Here is a 17883-nt window from a genome sequence, read left to right on the forward strand (position 1 = left end):
GAATAAGAGAACGATACAATAAGTGGATGTGGGATGGTAGTAAGGAACAAACCTGATCTAAATCTTGAGCAGTCTCGTGCGCTGCCATCTACGTTATGAGAACAACTGACACTGTATCTGGCGGGCCACTTCAATGTTAATTAACTCAGAAACGGCGCAACATATCGAATTTTTTTAACAATTATTTCTCAACACAACCTTCCCTGCAACACCCTTAGATGCTTATCACACTGTTTATGAACGCCCTGTATAAGCGGAACACTTTTCCAGACCCAGCAGTCAGTAGTTTTAACTCCTGATAACGAGAGACAGCTGTCAAAGTCTCGACCGTGTTATTCCAACAGTGGGACAGCGCCTACTCGTCATCACAGTTTTGTCCAAATTTGTGACATGAGAGGGTGCTCCAGATAGCCAAGCGTTTAGAAAAAGCGGAGTCTGACAAGGCATGAGCCATTTATATTCAAGTGCTTTGCAGTCAGCGGTTGGCGCAGCGCAAAGACTACAGAAAGGTAATAAATGGGTGGTTGGGTCGAGTCTCTACGTGGTAACATTTTTTTAATTTCAGTTTTCACGTTACTTGCAGTGCAAACAAACTGAAATAATACTTAATATATTGATTTTAGTAGTGACCCGCCAGGGTAGCCGAGCACGCTAACATGCTGCTTCCTGGACTCAGGTGGGCGCGCCGGCCCCGGATCGAATCCGCCCGGCGGACTAACGAGGAGAGCTGGTGTGCCGGCCAGCCTGGATGTGGTTTTTAGGCGGTTTTCCACATCTCGCTAGGTGAATACCGGGCTGGTCCCCACGTTCCGCCTCAGTTACACGCGTTGCAGACATTTGAAGCACGTCCGCACTATTTTACGATTTACTCTAGACACTGATTCCGTCCTGGAGGGTACGGGGTGGTGGCAGGAAGGGCATCTGGCCAACACTAACGCAACCACGCCGACCCTGCGATCGCTGCGGGAATATGGCGTAAGCGAAAGAAAGAAAGAATATTGGTTTTAGTAATATTTTCATAAAAGACATGAAAGGGAAACACAAAGGAAAAAAATGGTTCAAATGGCTCTGAGCACTATGGGACTTAACATCTGTGGTCATCAGTCCCGTAGAATTTAGAACTACTTAAACCTAACTAACCTAAGGACATCACACACATCCATGCCCATGTCAGGATTCGAACCTGCGACCGTAGCGGCCACGCGGTTCCAGACTGAAGCGCCTAGAACCACATGGACACACAGGCTGGCGCAAAAGAAAATTTGGGACTGCAAATAACTTTACAAAAAGGACGTTGTTACGTGTGGTTTGGTCCCAAACTGTCCAATGAGATAGAACCTCTTATGTATGTAAATCAGCTTCATTTCTTTGTATAGAAACTTTAGAACAACCACATAATTGTAAAAATGTAGGACGCAGAGGAAATTACTACTTCTCCTGCGTTTCCACTGAATATCACCCCAACATTAGTAAATCAACAACTATAAAATAATGAAAGTATCTAATTCTATACACGAAGTTCTCCTGTACGCTCTAAAACCCTTCCTGGATACTTATTTGCAATCCCAAATTTTCCTTTGCCTTTCCTCTTCATGCCTTTCACGAAAATATTAATAAAGTCAGTACATTGATAATTATTTCAGTTTATTTGTAGTTTAAGTAACGTAATTATTGAAAATAAAAGCCGTTTACACACGGAAACTGGAAGCCACGAACCTCGGATTACTGTTTCATACTCTTTACGCTGCGGCAAACGCTGACCGGAATGCAGGCTAACGTAAATGGCTCGTGCTTCCCCCGATCTGCGCCATAAATGCAAGTTTTTCTGAACGCTCGGCCATGTGGAACTCCCATTTCTCTGACTTTCATTTCCGGCCAAGCCATTCATGTATTATAAATTTTGGGCGAAATCGGTGGCGACAAATATGCGCGGTCTATATGTGACACTACTTGAAAACTGCCAAAGATTCAGAAGACATAAGCTCACTCTTTATTCGGCCGGCTGGTGCAGCTTTCTTACCAAGTCAGGGAATCATTAAGGTTCCGCTACAGTGCTATAAACCCATTGTACACACCGACTCTTTGATCTTCCAGTATTTAAAATTTCGAAGGTCCCACCGAGATTTGAACTCGGATCGCTGGATTCAAAGTCCAGAGTGCTAACCATTACACCATGGGACCCGCTTCTGTTGTGGCTACTTGCATAGCTGTTCTTACCGTGCATTTGAAGTGAAGGCTCAAGCCTATGTGGCCTACGTACTGGTCTGTCACAATATCTCCTCATAGCGTCTGATAAAAGACTAGTAAATCGCGCTTATGCACGAAAAGCGAAGATCGTGAAAAAACGTACAAAGTTCATCCGTGCTGCGTTTGTGAAATATGCTTTACAAAGTCTTGGAATGCAACTCGATTTTCATTCTGAATAGCTTCCGACTTTAACAGTGAACTCGCGACACGCCACGTGATACGTACCCTTCAATTTCGTGCTGATCCCGTTGGAGGCCTCATTTAAAGTTTCTTCTCTCCGTCTTCCGATGCGTTCTTAACATTTCTTAAAGTACGTTCCAACATCTTTAACTTCTTTAAATGATGTACGCTTCAAGAGTACTTCTGTGGCTGCGTTCTTTGCCTTGTTAGCAGTCGAGGGCTCATTACGTTACGTTCATCTGTCTTCCTAGTACGTCAAGACGAGAAGTTAACAGGACCAATTTATTTCTTCGCATTGTTGAGACACTTCTATAGACTAATATTCCTTTTTCGCTCTTTCCAGGATTTCTGCCGCAATCTCGCACCCCAGTCAATTTGAAAACTCTGCAGAGGCTGTCTACGTATCACAGCACGGTATGTCTCTTGTATTTTAGCAGCGTTTGCAGTGATTCAGATACTGATTGCGAGTTGCTTAATTACATAGGTTATTAAATTAAATTTTACTATCCATTTTGAAGAATATAACTGGGATTCTTATGTCCTATCTGCTCTCTCAAACAGGTGTAGGCTAAACAAACACAAGTGACATCTTAGAAATGTATTAAGGGATCATTTGCTTCAAAAGGATAAAAACGTATTTGACGGTAATTAGTAAAGAAGTGTGTTTCAACGTACTTCATATAGAAGCAGCTATTTAGTACAGTTTGTAATCCTAAGCGAAAAGACACTACACAAAATGAGTAAGTTGACAACCTGTGATGGAACCACGTCATTCGAATGTTCCATTACAAGTCGTTCGTTAGTTATGTAAGGAACACCTTTCCTAACAGAGTTGTAATTTTTCAGTGCCATTGCAATGATTCGAACTGTGCCTTGCTTTGCATGGCTGGCTCTGAGCACTATGGGACTTGACATCTGAGGTCATCAGTCCCCTAGAACTTAGAACTATTTAAACCTAACTAACCTAAGGACATCACACACATCCATGCCCGAGGCAGGATTCGAACCTGCGACCGTATCGGTCGCGCGGTTCCAGACTGAAGCGCCTAGAACCGCTCGGCCATACCGGCCGGCTTGCTTTGCATATCACTGTGCGTAGTGATCGTTCTACTTCTGACGATGTTTTGCAAAAGTACATACAATTTTTCAACACAGTTGAGAGATGAAAGGAATGAAACAGGAAAACGCTAAACTCCGTAATACCAGCAGTCAAGCTCGCAGTTTTGAATCCTAAGCGAAAAGAAGTTGCGTCAAGTGAAAGTATAAGATTTATTATAAAATTATATGATCGATGTAATGATGGAACTTGAAATGGAAGCAGCTGTAATGCAAGGCGGCTTATAGACCTGAACAAGGCTCTCCCGTGGGTCACCCGTTTCAGCAAATGAAATACACTCCTGGAAATGGAAAAAAGAACACATTGACACCGGTGTGTCAGACCCACCATACTTGCTCCGGACACTGCGAGAGGGCTGTACAAGCAATGATCACACGCACGGCACAGCGGACACACCAGGAACCGCGGTGTTGGCCGTAGAATGGCGCTAGGTGCGCAGCATTTGTGCACCGCCGCCGTCAGTGTCAGCCAGTTTGCCGTGGCATACGGAGCTCCATCGCAGTCTTTAACACTGGTAGCATGCCGCGACAGCGTGGACGTGAACCGTATGTGCAGTTGACGGACTTTGAGCGAGGGCGTATAGTGGGCATGCGGGAGGCCGGGTGGACGTACCGCCGAATTGCTCAACACATGGGGCGTGAGGTCTCCACAGTACATCGATGTTGTCGCCAGTGGTCGGCGGAAGGTGCACGTGCCCGTCGACCTGGGACCGGACCGCAGCGACGCACGGATGCACGCCAAGACCGTAGGATCCTACGCAGTGCCGTAGGGGACCGCACCGCCACTTCCCAGCAAATTAGGGACACTGTTGCTCCTGGGGTATCGGCGAGGACCATTCGCAACCGTCTCCATGAAGCTGGGCTACGGTCCCGCACACCGTTAGGCCGTCTTCCGCTCTCGCCCCAACATCGTGCAGCCCGCCTCCAGTGGTGTCGCGACAGGCGTGAATGGAGGGACGAATGGAGACGTGTCGTCTTCAGCGATGAGAGTCGCTTCTGCCTTGGTGCCAAAGATGGTCGTATGCGTGTTTGGCGCCGTGCAGGTGAACGCCACAATCAGGACTGCATACGACCGAGGCACACAGGGCCAACACCCGGCATCATGGTGTGGGGAGCGATCTCCTACACTGGCTGTACACCACTGGTGATCGTCGAGGGGACACTGAATAGTGCACGGTACATCCAAACCGTCATCGAACCCATCGTTCTACCATTCCTAGACCGGCAAGGGAACTTGCTGTTCCAACAGGACAATGCACGTCCGCATGTATCCCGTGCCACCCAACGTGCTCTAGAAGGTGTAAGTCAACTACCCTGGCCAGCAAGATCTCCGGATCTGTCCCCCATTGAGCATGTTTGGGACTGGATGAAGCGTCGTCTCACGCGGTCTGCACGTCCAGCACGAACGCTGGTCCAACTGAGGCGCCAGGTGGAAATGGCATGGCAAGCCGTTCCACAGGACTACATCCAGCATCTCTACGATCGTCTCCATGGGAGAATAGCAGCCTGCATTGCTGCGAAAGGTGGATATACACTGTACTAGTGCCGACATTGTGCATGCTCTGTTGCCTGTGTCTATGTGCCTGTGGTTCTGTCAGTGTGATCATGTGATGTATCTGACCCCAGGAATGTGTCAATAAAGTTTCCCCTTCCTGGGACAATGAATTCACGGTGTTCTTATTTCAATTTCCAGGAGTGTAGTCTACCAGTCTCTTAAAAATGATAAAGTCAGTAACTAGCAATTAATCTGATATACAACGTGTAAGAGAAAACAAGAAGAAAGATATTACTTTATTATTAAATGAACCAAACGCTGCTGAAGAGGTGAACAAAGCGATCCACATGCGCAAAATATGAAATTCTCGGGGAGTATATGGTATCCTTCTAACACAAAAAATGGGGTTTATACGAAAACAGAATGGTTTTGTTCGTGGCATTTCTGAATCGCCCAGCTGCATATGACTTGATTCTCGCAAACTACTGCTAACAAAAACTATCAGAAATCTTCTCCAAACAAATTCCACGTTGAGTTTCAGGGGAAATGATATAAGTGTCTGAATAAAAACGGTTTACCACAAGACAGTGCCCTCGCTCCAGATTTATTTAACGTACACAACATTCCAACGACAAGCATTTAAGCAACTACTTATGCGCAATGTCTGCCCAAGGGGGGTAATTTTGAAGAGTAAATAAATTTTTTTCAACCACTTCAAAGTTTAGATTAGTGCCACATAGCAAACTCACTTCAGCTACATATTGTGAAAACAAACGTCCATGCTTTTGACCATTGTAACAGGCAAGTCTCTAGGAAGCTGACGGCCTCATCGAGATATATCATCACAGAGGTAACGCACTTTCAGATCCAGTGATTTGGAATTTTCAGAAACATTGTTCGGACTTCAAGTGATAGGTCAATCGTAGGAGTAAAATACGAAAAAAATGAATCTGCATAATTTGAAGGGATGAGCACATAGCATCTATTCGAGAAATGTGGTCTGCCACTGGCGAATACGCTGACCCAGTGTAATACGAATCATCAGCAAATACCCAGAAATACCACTGTGTCCTCAGTGAAAACCTAAAAACGATAACTGTTTGCTTAAGGCCTGCCTCCGCGGAGAAGCTTTTATTAACCTGGCTGGCATCGCACTGCCATCATTTACAAGGCAAGCAGCAACCTACAAAGTCAAAGCCAAGCTACACGCCTTTCCAAGACGCCGTGCTTCATGGGTTACAGCACAGATGTTTTCGATTCCATTGGTAACGTCAAGAAACAAGAAACTTGACGAATGGATTCCATCAATTAAACATCTCATGGTCAGATACAAAGAGCGTTGCGGCACGTTGTAATCATAGATTACCATGTCTATGTCTTCGATCTGTCATACTGACAGGTCCATTGATAACTTGCAAAACTAAGGTTCCAACGACGTCCTTGTGTCATTAAGCCAAACATTACCAATTTGTACTACCCCAGGTTGAGAAGATAGTTATGCTGAACGCTAGCGTCTGGAGCGAAGTCTAAGTTGTAATTCATCGCAAAAATATTCCATGGGGTTTAGGTCGCGACTCTGGGCTGATTAGGCCATTTCAAGAACGTTATTATCCACAAACCATTACCTCGAAGATGCTGCAATTTGGCGGGGTACATTGTCATGCTCATACAAACAGTCATCGTCTCCGAACTGTTTATCTACTTTCTGCAGAACACAATGCGGTAAAATCATATCCTTCGCATTTAGCGCTTTCTTAAGTACACTTAGAGGACCACACCCTAACCACGAGATACGTCCCCGTCCCGAAACAACACCTCCTCTATGCTTCACTGATGGCACTACACATGATCGCAGCTAATGTGCCCCGAGCATTCGCCAGACCCAAAGGTTTTCATCAGATTGCCACAGTGTACAGCGTGATCCATCACTCAAAAACACTCGTTTCTAGTTACCCACTCTCGAGGCTCTTTAGACCACATGAAGCGTAGCTTAGCACTGACTACCAGTAATGTGTGGCTTATGAGGAGCTCATGGATCATTGTTCCCCATTCTTTTTAAATCCCTACACCCAGTGATTGTGCTACTTGGAGTGCAGGAGGTACTTTTGAACTCCCGAGTGACTCATCCCGCTGATTTTATGCGTTTCCACTTCACAATCAGATTTAGAAGGGTTGAAATGTCCGTCATGGATTTGTTACTCAGATGGCATTCAATGAGTGTACAGGGTGGTCCATTGAGTGACCGGGCCAAATATCTCACGAAATAAGCATCAAACGAAAGAACTACAAAGAACGAAAGTCTTCTAGCTTGAAGGGGGAAACCAGATGGCGCTATGGTCGGCCCGCTAGACGGCGCTGCCATAGGTCAAACGGATATCAACTGCGTTTTTTAAAATAGGAACCCCCATTTTTATTACATATTCGTGTAATTCGTAAAGAAATATGAATGTTTTAGTTGGACCACTTTTTTCGCTTTGTGACAGATGGCGCTGTAATAGTCACAAACGTATAAGTACGTGGTATCACGTAACATTGCGTCAGTGCGGAAGGTATTAGCTTCGTGATACATTACCCGTGTTAAAATGGACCGCTTACCAGTTGCGGTAAAGGTCGATATCGTGTTGATGTATGGCTATTGTGATCCAAATGACCAACGGTCGTGTGCTATGTATGCTGCTCGGTATCCTGGACGACATCATCCAAGTGTCCGGACCGTTCGCCGGACAGTTACGTTATTCAAGGAACTACAAGATGTTTCACTGCATGACAGAATGGCGATGTACTTCCAAAATGATGGATGTCCGGCACATAGCTCGCGTGTGGTTGAAGCGGTTTTGGATAGCATATTTCATGACAGGTGGATTGGTCGTCGAAGCACCATACCATGGCCCGCACGTTCACCGGATCTGACGTCCCCGGATTTCTTTCTGTGAGGAAAGTTGAAGGATATTTGCTATCGTGATCCACCGACAACGCCTGACAACATACGTCAGCGCATTGTCAATGCATGTGTGAACATTATGGAAGGCGAACTACTCGCTGTTGAGAGGAATGTCGTTACACGTATTGCCAAGTGCATTGAGGTTGACGGACATCATTTTGAGCATTAATTTATTGATGTGGTATTTACAGGTAATCACGCTGTAACAGTATGCGTTCTCAGAACCGATAAGTTCACAAATGTGCATGTATCACATTGGAATAACCGAAATAAAACGTTCAAACGTACCTACGTTCTGCATATTAATTTAAAAAGCCTACCTGTTACCAACTGTTCGTATAAAATGTGAGCCATATGTTTGTGACTGTTACAGCGCCATCTATCACAATGCGAAAAAAGTGGTCCAACAAAAACATTCATATTTCTTTACGTACTACACAAATGTAATAAAAAATGGGGGTTCCTATTTTTAAAAAAACGCTGTTGATATCCGTTTGAACGATGGCAGCGCCATCTATAGGGCCAACCATAGCGCCATCTGTTTCCCCCTTCAAGCTAGACAAGTTTCGTTCTTTGTAGTTTTTTCATTTGACGCTTATTTCGTGAGATATTTGGCCACGATCAACGGACCACCCTGTATGGTAACGTTCGAAGTCACTGAGCTCTCCCGGGCGACCCTGATCCCGATTCGTTTTATATTGGTGGTGAAACTATCCCAGTGAATGAAAAGAAAGACTGTGCTGGTAAAACTTCCACGTTACTTTATTTTCAAACTCCAGAGTGTAAATTAACGCACTGAAACTATTTTCTCTTTACTTATTCTGATCAACACTAAACTGACACACAATATTTTTTAGCGCAACGGCATTCTGACTTTCACTAATCCCTACAAAAGAATGGCCCTGGCTAACAATAACCTATAACTTTCATGAATCACTTACCTCACAAAAATCTTCGTTACTCAAACTACTGCAATACAGCGAGCGCCAATACTGCCAGCTAAATAGAAGATTCCAACTACTGAAGACACTAGCTACTGATAAGCATATAGTTAGCAAATGAAAGATTTTGATAGAGAACAAACAATGTATTTACCTTAATAATGTTCAAAAGTCATAATACATATGTAAATTCTTAACATCCAGTTTAACAGATTTCCGTTTTCTGACGGACACACGTCCAGATCATCCGGTCATATTAACATCTCAAAACTGTGGCATCTCTCTCCCCACGTCCACCACTCCTGGCGGCTCACCTCCAACCGCCCAACGCTACGGGCTGTTCACATCAAACTGCCCAACACTACACTGGGGAAAAACTTCCAACAACGAGTCCAACCAACCACAGAATGCACACAGCGCAGGCAGCGATTTTAATACAGAGCGCTACATGGCATTACCAACATAAAAACCTAAACAGTCTACTTACAGTGGATCCGCCTGTCGTGACATCTAGCGGTGAATTCCCCATTACATGGAATATCCGGATACTGTTGATGAGATAATGTACGTTTGAGAATTTCCTGCTTGCAGAGTTCGACGGACCAGCTAACTGTGCATAGGAATTGACATTACTGAGAACGAATCAATAAAAGTAACACCTCAGACAAGATAGTTGTGTAGGTGGGGTAAGGTCATTATACATCTCCGTGAGAAACCGTATTGAAGCAGACAAAATGCCAGAAATATTGCTATGCTTTTATGACAAGAAGAAAAACTAGAGTGATCGCAAGTTTGACGCGTAAAAAAGTGTATTATCACACAAAAGTGTATCATTAAAAAAGTGTATTACCATCTATACTTCGGATTTAGACACAGGTGTTTGGTTGAACAAAATGGCATAAGTGATATTTGTGTACCTCATTTAACTTTCAGAAAGGATGAAAGTCTGATTTTAGAATATGAAAATAGCTTTGGCCAAATCCTTGCCAATCGTCGTAGCTTCGTCATTCTGAACAGATTAAAGTAGTGTTGTACCTAGAGGACATAGAGGATAGTGTACCTAGGAACACGTGATATTTTTTGGTCAGTACTTCAGTCTAGTGACTGATTTTAGAGTCACATGAAGGAATGCGCACTAGAGACCTCCATAAGCAGTTTCCACCATTTTCTACAGTTTATTTTTTTTACTAGCGGCATATGTAAATATTTTTTGTTCTATACTTTCAAGCGTTGTATATTAAAACTACTTTGAATACATAGTTAATTGTGCAGTTACAGAATTTTATGGCAAGTATAATTTTACATATTTTTAAAACTAGCCATATAATATGTTGACGGTGAAGTCGTGTTTCGTCGGTCGTGCATCATCTTGTGCCTTGGAACAGAATATTGGATATTCGCAAATTAACTGAGTTTCGTTAATGTATTAAGTATTTTATCTGTCTAAAAAATGGAAACATTTGTTAGTTTCCAATAGCTTAAATTTCAAAATGTATTTAACTTGTAACCTGTTCTTGAAAATACTTCTGCTCAATTTGATTTCCCTTAGTTATTATTGGTGTGCAGTAGAGCCATATGTAAGGGATAGACGACTACTTACAGTATTGGCAAGATTTCCTCGACTGCAGCGCTTTTAAATTTCAATCGAATATTTGTTGGTAGGTAGATGACTAGGATGTTTCTTGCAACACGGTTTTGCTTTTGGAAAAAACTTAATTCTACGGAGTAATTTTTGTATTTTCGAAAAATGACTGCATTACATGAAAAGTGAACGCTGTCATTTAAAAATAGAATAAGAAGACATCTTAAAATTCTATTACATAGCTGGTTACAGTCTGAAAAGTGTCCCAGGGTACAATACTCTTCCCCTACTTGCAGATGCGGAAAATGTTCACTTAGCCGCACAGATTTCTACACTTTACTGGATACTAGGTGGAGAGAAGCAACCTAGAGGATAAGGAACAAAAGAATCAAACGAAATTTTCCAATTAACCGTATGTCAGGAAAACACCGTTGTGGATTTACGGCCATAAAACGACAGCTAATAAGCCATGAGCACCCGGAAGTGAGTACACTTACGCTAACCTGTCCCAGATAATAACAAATGGTTCAAACGGCTCTAAGCACTATCGGACTTAACACCTGAGGTCATCAGTCCCCTAGACTTGGAACTACTTAAACCTAATCAACCTAAGGACATCACGCACATACATGCCCGAGGCAGGATTCGAATCTGCGACCGTAGCAGCAGCGTGCTTCCGGACTGAAGCGCCTAGAACCGCTCTGCCACAGCGGCCGGCAGCTAATAACAGCTATGCTAAGTTACACAGTTAGTGTTTAAATAAACCGAAGCCAATGTTTTCAGGTGAAGAGTCAAAAGTAAACAAGTTTACATTTCTGTTCGTGGCTGGTTACCTTAGTCGCCAATTTTCTGAGAAATTTACTGTAGTTTAAAACTTCCTGGCAGATTAAAACTGTGTGCCCGACCGAGACTCGAACTCGGGACCTTTGCCTTTCGCGGGCAAGTGCTCTACCAACTGAGCTACCGAAGCACGACTCACGGCCGGTACTCACAGCTTTACTTCTGCCAGTACCTCGTCTCCTACCTTCCAAACTTTCCAGAAGCTCTCCTGCGAACCTTGCAGAACTAGCACTCCTGAAAGAAAGGATATTGCGGAGACATGGCTTAGCCACAGCCTCGGTCGGGCACACAGTTTTAATCTGCCAGGAAGTTTCATATCAGCGCACACTCCGCTGCAGAGTGAATATCTCATTCTGGATACTGTAGTTTGCTTGACTGCTACAGCGACTATGCTAAGAGTACAATATTGCCACTATATCCATATTGGCTGTCACCAAGAAGAACATTATGTTCCATGTCCACTGGGAATGGACTCAAAAGACGTACAATTCAGTTAATGTGTGTTGTGGGTGATCTAAGGCCCTAAAATGTGTGGATCGGTTCTAATTCCATTTCTGTAGTCCGTTGTGGCCAACACTTTATTCCACTGGGAAATCACATCAAAATTGCGTGTAGCGATAGGCCTATGGGTGTTCTACACGAACAACAATCCAATCCATTTGTCTGTTAAGTTCATTTGGTAGGATTTTCCGGTAGTAGTTCTCCTACTCTTCAAATGGTTCAAATGGCTCTGACCACTATGGGACTTAACATCTGAGGTCATCAGTCCCCTAGAACTTAGAACTACTTAAACCTAACTAACATAAGGACATCACACACATCCATGGCCGAGGCAGGATTCGAACCTGCGACTGTAGCGGGTCGCACGGTTCCAGACTGAAGCGTCTAGAACCTCTCGGCCACAACGGCCGTCTCCTGCTCTTCGAAAACATCTAGCAGCCTTCTTGGTGTTCCGACTTAAATTCCCCTGGGCCAAGCATCAGGCGTGTAACTTATCGCATCTTCTGAACAGAGCAAAAATTCGGAAAATTTATCTGAGTAAATCACTGTTTCATCTAGTTTCTATCGCGTACAAAATTAGTTTCTTGTAACCCGATCTCATACTTACGAATAGCGTTTTTTTCTAGCTGAATATTAAACGGAATCTAGCCAAAAAGGCAAGAGAACTGCAACAGTGAAAACGTATTGCCCTGCGTAACCGGAAAACGTCAACACTGATTACCATCTTTAATACGACACTGCCGCTCCATCGAACGTGTCTGTGAGGTCCAATAAATTGCATACGTTACCAAATCACGTACAGTAAATTGCTGCCCAATATAAACGCTTAACGAACCTTATAAAATCGGCTTTCGACGTATAAAGCTCACAAAGTGTGTAGGAAATTTACATTATACCCACAGTTTTAAAAACAGCTATTACGCCGTCGTCTTTTTAGGCACATAATTGCTTAGACGGTTCCGCGTATAAATCCTGCCGGACGCAGAGCTGAAGAGACAATAATCGAGATTTAACAGCCTGTCAGTTCAGTAGAAGTATTAATTAACTGAAATAAATTATGTGTAAAATAAGTCCATGTATTTTTTGATGGACAAGATTTTGATCGTCTGTTGCAATGATTGTATAATAAATCCATCTCAAGGGTGTCGTGCAAGTCGTAGAAAGAAGCGACAATTACCAGTTACCACTTCCTATGGGGTTAATAGACGATGAAAAAGAGTTTAGCTCTATCAGAATTAAATCCGTGCAGGCAGGACTTGAGGACGAAACAAAGAATGTGCCTACACCGATTTGTTGAAGTGGGAGTTTCTATTCAATTGAAATGATGATGATATTAAGATAAATATGGTCATTTCACAGCTGCCTTCAAGATATACCCTATGCTGTGACGTACGCATGGGGTGACATGTTTGTAACTTCTGCTACTGTTATTATAAGCAATTGTACATATAAATGTTAATAGCTTTCTTAGTGAGGAAATAGTTTAATGGTGAATGACCAGGTGTCGGTGTCGCTCAGGCACAATATTTCGGCAAACGACCACGTGGCCATTATCAGGTGCAATGACGAACTGACAGCCTAGCAGGTGACGCAGGGCTTATGTATCTCCTGCTCCCCCTAACCCCTCTCACCAAAGTTAAAAATCAAAATTTGAGAACAGAGATAGGCGAGACCAGTTTGTTGGAGGATATCTCCTTCGGGAGCAGGCAGAGAAATAGCGGAGACACCGCCAGCACCCGCCCGCCCATAGACGTGAACCTCGGACTGAGCAACTTCGTGGTGAGAGGTAAGGGGAAGGGTTGGGGGAGTGATGCTGGACCCACGCCCGCACCTGGAAGTGGATTGCGTGCAGATTGCCACATTGGAGGGAGGGGTTAGGGGGAGCAGGAGATACATAAGCCCTGCGTAACCTGCTAGGCTGTCAGTTCGTCATTGCACCTGATAATGGCCACGTGGTCGTTTGTCGAAATATTGTGCCTGAGCGACACCGACACCTGGTCATTCACCCTTAAACTATTTCCTCACTAAGAAAGCTATTAACATTTATATGTACAATTGCTTATAATAACAGTAGCAGAAGTTACAAACATGTCACCCCATGCGTACGTCACAGCATAGGGTATATCTTGAACTCAGCTGTGAAATGACCATATTTATTTTAATATCATCATCATCATCATCATTTAAGACTGATTATGCCTTTCAGCGTTCAGTCTGGAGCATAGCCGCCCTTATAAAATTCCTTCATGCTTCACTGCTAACATTGGTGCCTCTTCTAATGTTAAGCCTATTACTTCAAAATCATCATTCTTAACCGAATACAGGTACCTTCTCCTTGGTCTACCCCGACTCCTACTACTCTCTACTGCTGAACTCATGAGTCTCTTGGGTAACCTTGCTTCTCCCATGCGTGTAACATGACCCCATCATCTAAGCCTGTTGGCTCTGACTGCTACATCTATAGAGTTCATTCCCAGTTTTTCTTTGATTTCCTCATTGTGGACACCCCCCTGTCATTGTTCCCATCTATTTATTTATCTTAATACTGAACATAAATACTAATTGTTATAAATATGGATATAGTAACTGTTCTCGAAAGAACAGATACTATTGATGACCTTGCAGCTTCTCTAGAATAAATGATAATTAATTGAAACCCTCAGCTGCCGACAGGTGTTGTTGATATACCTCAATGGGTCAGCTGAAAATGTGTTCCCCGACCGCCATTCGAACCGGGAATCTCCTGCTTACATGGCAGACGCTCTATCCATCTGAGCCACCGAGGACACAGAAGATTAGCACGACGCAGGGAATTTTCCTTAGCACGCTTCCCGTGAGACCCACATTCCCAACTGTCCACAATCTACATACGTAATAGATATTTGCCCATCCACTCATCACTCGCGCTCACTAAGGTGACGATTCCCGTAAGAGTTCGGGCAACCTGTGCACATTCACACAGACGAAGGTCAATGGCCGGGTAGCCATTTAACTATATATGAAGATAGTAACTCTTACGGGAATGGTCACCTTAGTTGGGGCGATTAATGAGTGGTGGGCAAATATCTATCAGGAACATTACGTATGTAGATTGTGGACAGCTGGGAACGTGGGTCTCACGGGAAGCGTGCAAGGGATAAGTCCCTGCAGTCGCGCTATTCGTCTGTGTCGTCTGTGGCTCAGGTGGATGCCGGCACGGTAGCTCAGCGTGTTCGGTCAGAGGGTTAGCTGCCCTCTGTAATAAAATAAACTGAGTTAATGGCTCAACGACGAACTTAGACGGATGTCTTACGACGTCAGCCGGCACGGTAGCTGAGCGTGTTCGGTCAGAGGGTTAGCTGCCTCTGTAATAAAAAAAAAAAAAAAAACTGCGTTAATGGATCAACGACGAACTTAAAACGGGTGTCTTACGACGTCCGCCCCGAGCGGACACAACGAACGAAAAACGAACAAAATGAGATTTTAAAAAAAAGATGGATAGAGCGTCTGCCATGTAAACGGGAGATCCCAGGTTCGAGTCCCGGTCGGGGAACACATTTTTAGCTGTCCCTATCGAGGTATAGCAACAACATCTGTCGGCAGCTGAGGTTTCAATTAATTATCATTTATTGTTATAAATAATTTGTTCAAGAGTTGTTAATAGAGTGCCAAAACAAAGAGATTTGCATAGGTAAACGATGGATCGGCGTCAGCATTCAGTTATTACCATTTGTTTATTCTCGATTAATAAGGAGTTTTATAATTCAGTGTCTGTAAGGTGCATGTTTGAGTAGCGTAGTACAGCAGCAGCAAGCTGAATAAAGTTACGAGTTTAACTATTGCTTACGTTTCGTTTTGCAGTGTATACTATATAAATCACAGTTCATTATTCTACACTGTGCAACAAGTAGAAAAGTAATATCTGTCTGAAAACTGCCTGAATATGTACACTGTTAAGGACGAAGGTAACTTTAGCACTGCCAAATAACATAGCGCAGTTTAACTTGGACCATACAGAGAAAGAAATGCTACAGTATAGTACACAAGGTAACTTAAGAACTACATAATGAGATGAACAGAAATTACACTTATCTTCAAAGATAACATTTAAGTAACTGCGATTTATGGCAGTGCCCTGGGCATTACAAAAGGCGGGACATGGTTCGTGGCTGGCCAGTGTGGCTGAGCGGTTCTACGCGCTTCAGTCTGGACCCGCGCGACCGCTACGGTCGCAGGTTCGAATCCTGCCTCTGGCATGGATGTGTGTGATGTCCTTTGGTTAGTTAGGTTTAAGTAGTTCTAAGTTCTAGGAGACTGACGACCTCAGATGTTAAGTCCCATAGTGCTCAGAGCCATTATTTGAACATGGTTCTTAGTGATCACGGTGGACAACAATGCACGCTCTGAAACGTGTTCCCTTACTGGCCACAGCGATGGTAAGGAGTTTATGTAGTATGGTGTCCCAGTCCTCCACCAGTGCCATTGACAACTGCTGCATGTTGGTTGGTCCACGTGGACGTGCTGCAGAACGTCTCTCCAACGGATCCCACGCGTGTTCAATGGGATTTTAGTCGACGAAAGGGTACGTCAGACCATTCGCCGAATATTCACTGGTTCAAAGAGCTCCTCCACCCGAGGTGTTTGATGCGGTCGCGCGTTGTCATGTGTAAGTGAAGCCCGACTGTACCTCTGAAAAGACGCACGTGGGGAAGGAGTGCAGTGTCACAATAACGTTGACCAGTGAGTGTAACGTGTTTGAAGGCCATTACGCCGATGCAACATTCAGTTTTCTCACGCCATAGCCGCGCGGTCTTTGGCGCCTTGTCACGGTCCGAGCGGGTCCCCCTGTCGGAGGTTCGAGTCCTCCCTCGGCCATGGCTGTGTTTGTTGCTTTTAGCGAAAGTTAGTTTAAGTTAGATCAAGTGGTGCGTAAGCTTAGGGACCGATGACCTCAGCAGTTTGGTCCCAAAGGACCTTACCACAAATTTCCAAAATTTTCTCATGCCATAAGACCTCGAGCACCATCACAATGAAGTACGACAAGAACACAGTCGAATATGATCGTTTTGGTGTTCGAGTTGCTCTGTTTTGGGGAGCCATACTTTTGCATGTGCGTACTGACCTCCAAATCTTCGAGCATAGTATCTTCACCGGTAAACGTCTAAACATTCTGCGTGGTGTCTGTTTGTTCTATATCGTGTCTCCCTACAACTTTCGCGCAACGACGCTCTGAGCGTATTTTTTAGGGAATTGACTAGTTTGAACCTGGGACCTGTTGCTGGTAAGGAGACGCCAGACCACACATGACATGTAGAATTCAGAAGAGTTCAGTGAGACTAGCGATGATATAACCAAATACTTAATGATTTCAGCGTCAGCTCCACTGCACTCCCCGTAAAAGAATCTTAATACTAACTAAATTTAGTGGAAGGGGTTCAAGGCTTTCCTATTGTTAGTTAGCTGGTAAAATAACGTCGAAAAAGCAGTTAAGTTTACCATTGGAAATTTTACTCTACTCACAAAACATTGATTATAAGTTGCACTATTGATAAAAGGAAATGTTTTAATACAGGATGATAAAAACCGACTGCGTTCAACAAAAATGTGAACGAATATTCCCTGAATGGGTTTCCAAGTTCTACAATGGATCGAAGGATGACCTATGTCATATCACATCTATAATCTAGGTTTAAATTAAGTTTCACAAAAGAGAAAACTATCAAAATAGTCTACAGTGACCCTCAATTATCTTTAACTACTTATCTAACTTGTCGTAAATTACAGTGGCTGATGTGGCTTCTCAATAACTATATAACAGAAAAATCTCAATAACTATATAACAGAAAAATCATCGCATTTCAGATTTTTACTTCAAGTGGCAAATGTGAACACCATGAGCTTTAATTGACGATCGACACTAGTATTACGCAAAAACGGGATGTAATAGATGAGACTTCTGCAGTTCTGAGTGAAGCCTTATGCGCTCAAATATGTGGCATCGCATGCATTCATTACCTTGTCGGTGTTCGTCAGGGGGCGGCGGACAGCACAGCTCCGCTCA

The 17883-nt window shown here is 43.7% G+C and overlaps 1 protein-coding gene and 1 non-coding gene across 2 annotated transcripts in view; one reads left to right on the top strand and one right to left on the bottom strand.

Moving 5' to 3' along the window:
- Nucleotides 1–2109: 2109 nt before the first annotated feature.
- Trnaq-uug (transfer RNA glutamine (anticodon UUG)) lies at nt 2110–2181 on the bottom strand. The gene has a single exon. It is a non-coding gene; the product is annotated as a tRNA-Gln (tRNA).
- Nucleotides 2182–2773: 592 nt separating this feature from the next.
- LOC126481519 (tyrosine-protein phosphatase non-receptor type 13-like) overlaps nt 2774–17883 on the top strand; it is a 450882-nt gene continuing 435772 nt past the window's right edge. Inside the window, exon 1 of the mRNA XM_050105325.1 lies at nt 2774–2841. The gene's annotated coding sequence lies outside the window, so the exon portion shown is untranslated. The remainder of the gene's footprint in view (nt 2842–17883) is intronic.

This window comes from Schistocerca serialis, chromosome 1, assembly GCF_023864345.2.
Source record: "Schistocerca serialis cubense isolate TAMUIC-IGC-003099 chromosome 1, iqSchSeri2.2, whole genome shotgun sequence".
Taxonomy (NCBI): Eukaryota; Metazoa; Arthropoda; class Insecta; order Orthoptera; family Acrididae; genus Schistocerca; species Schistocerca serialis.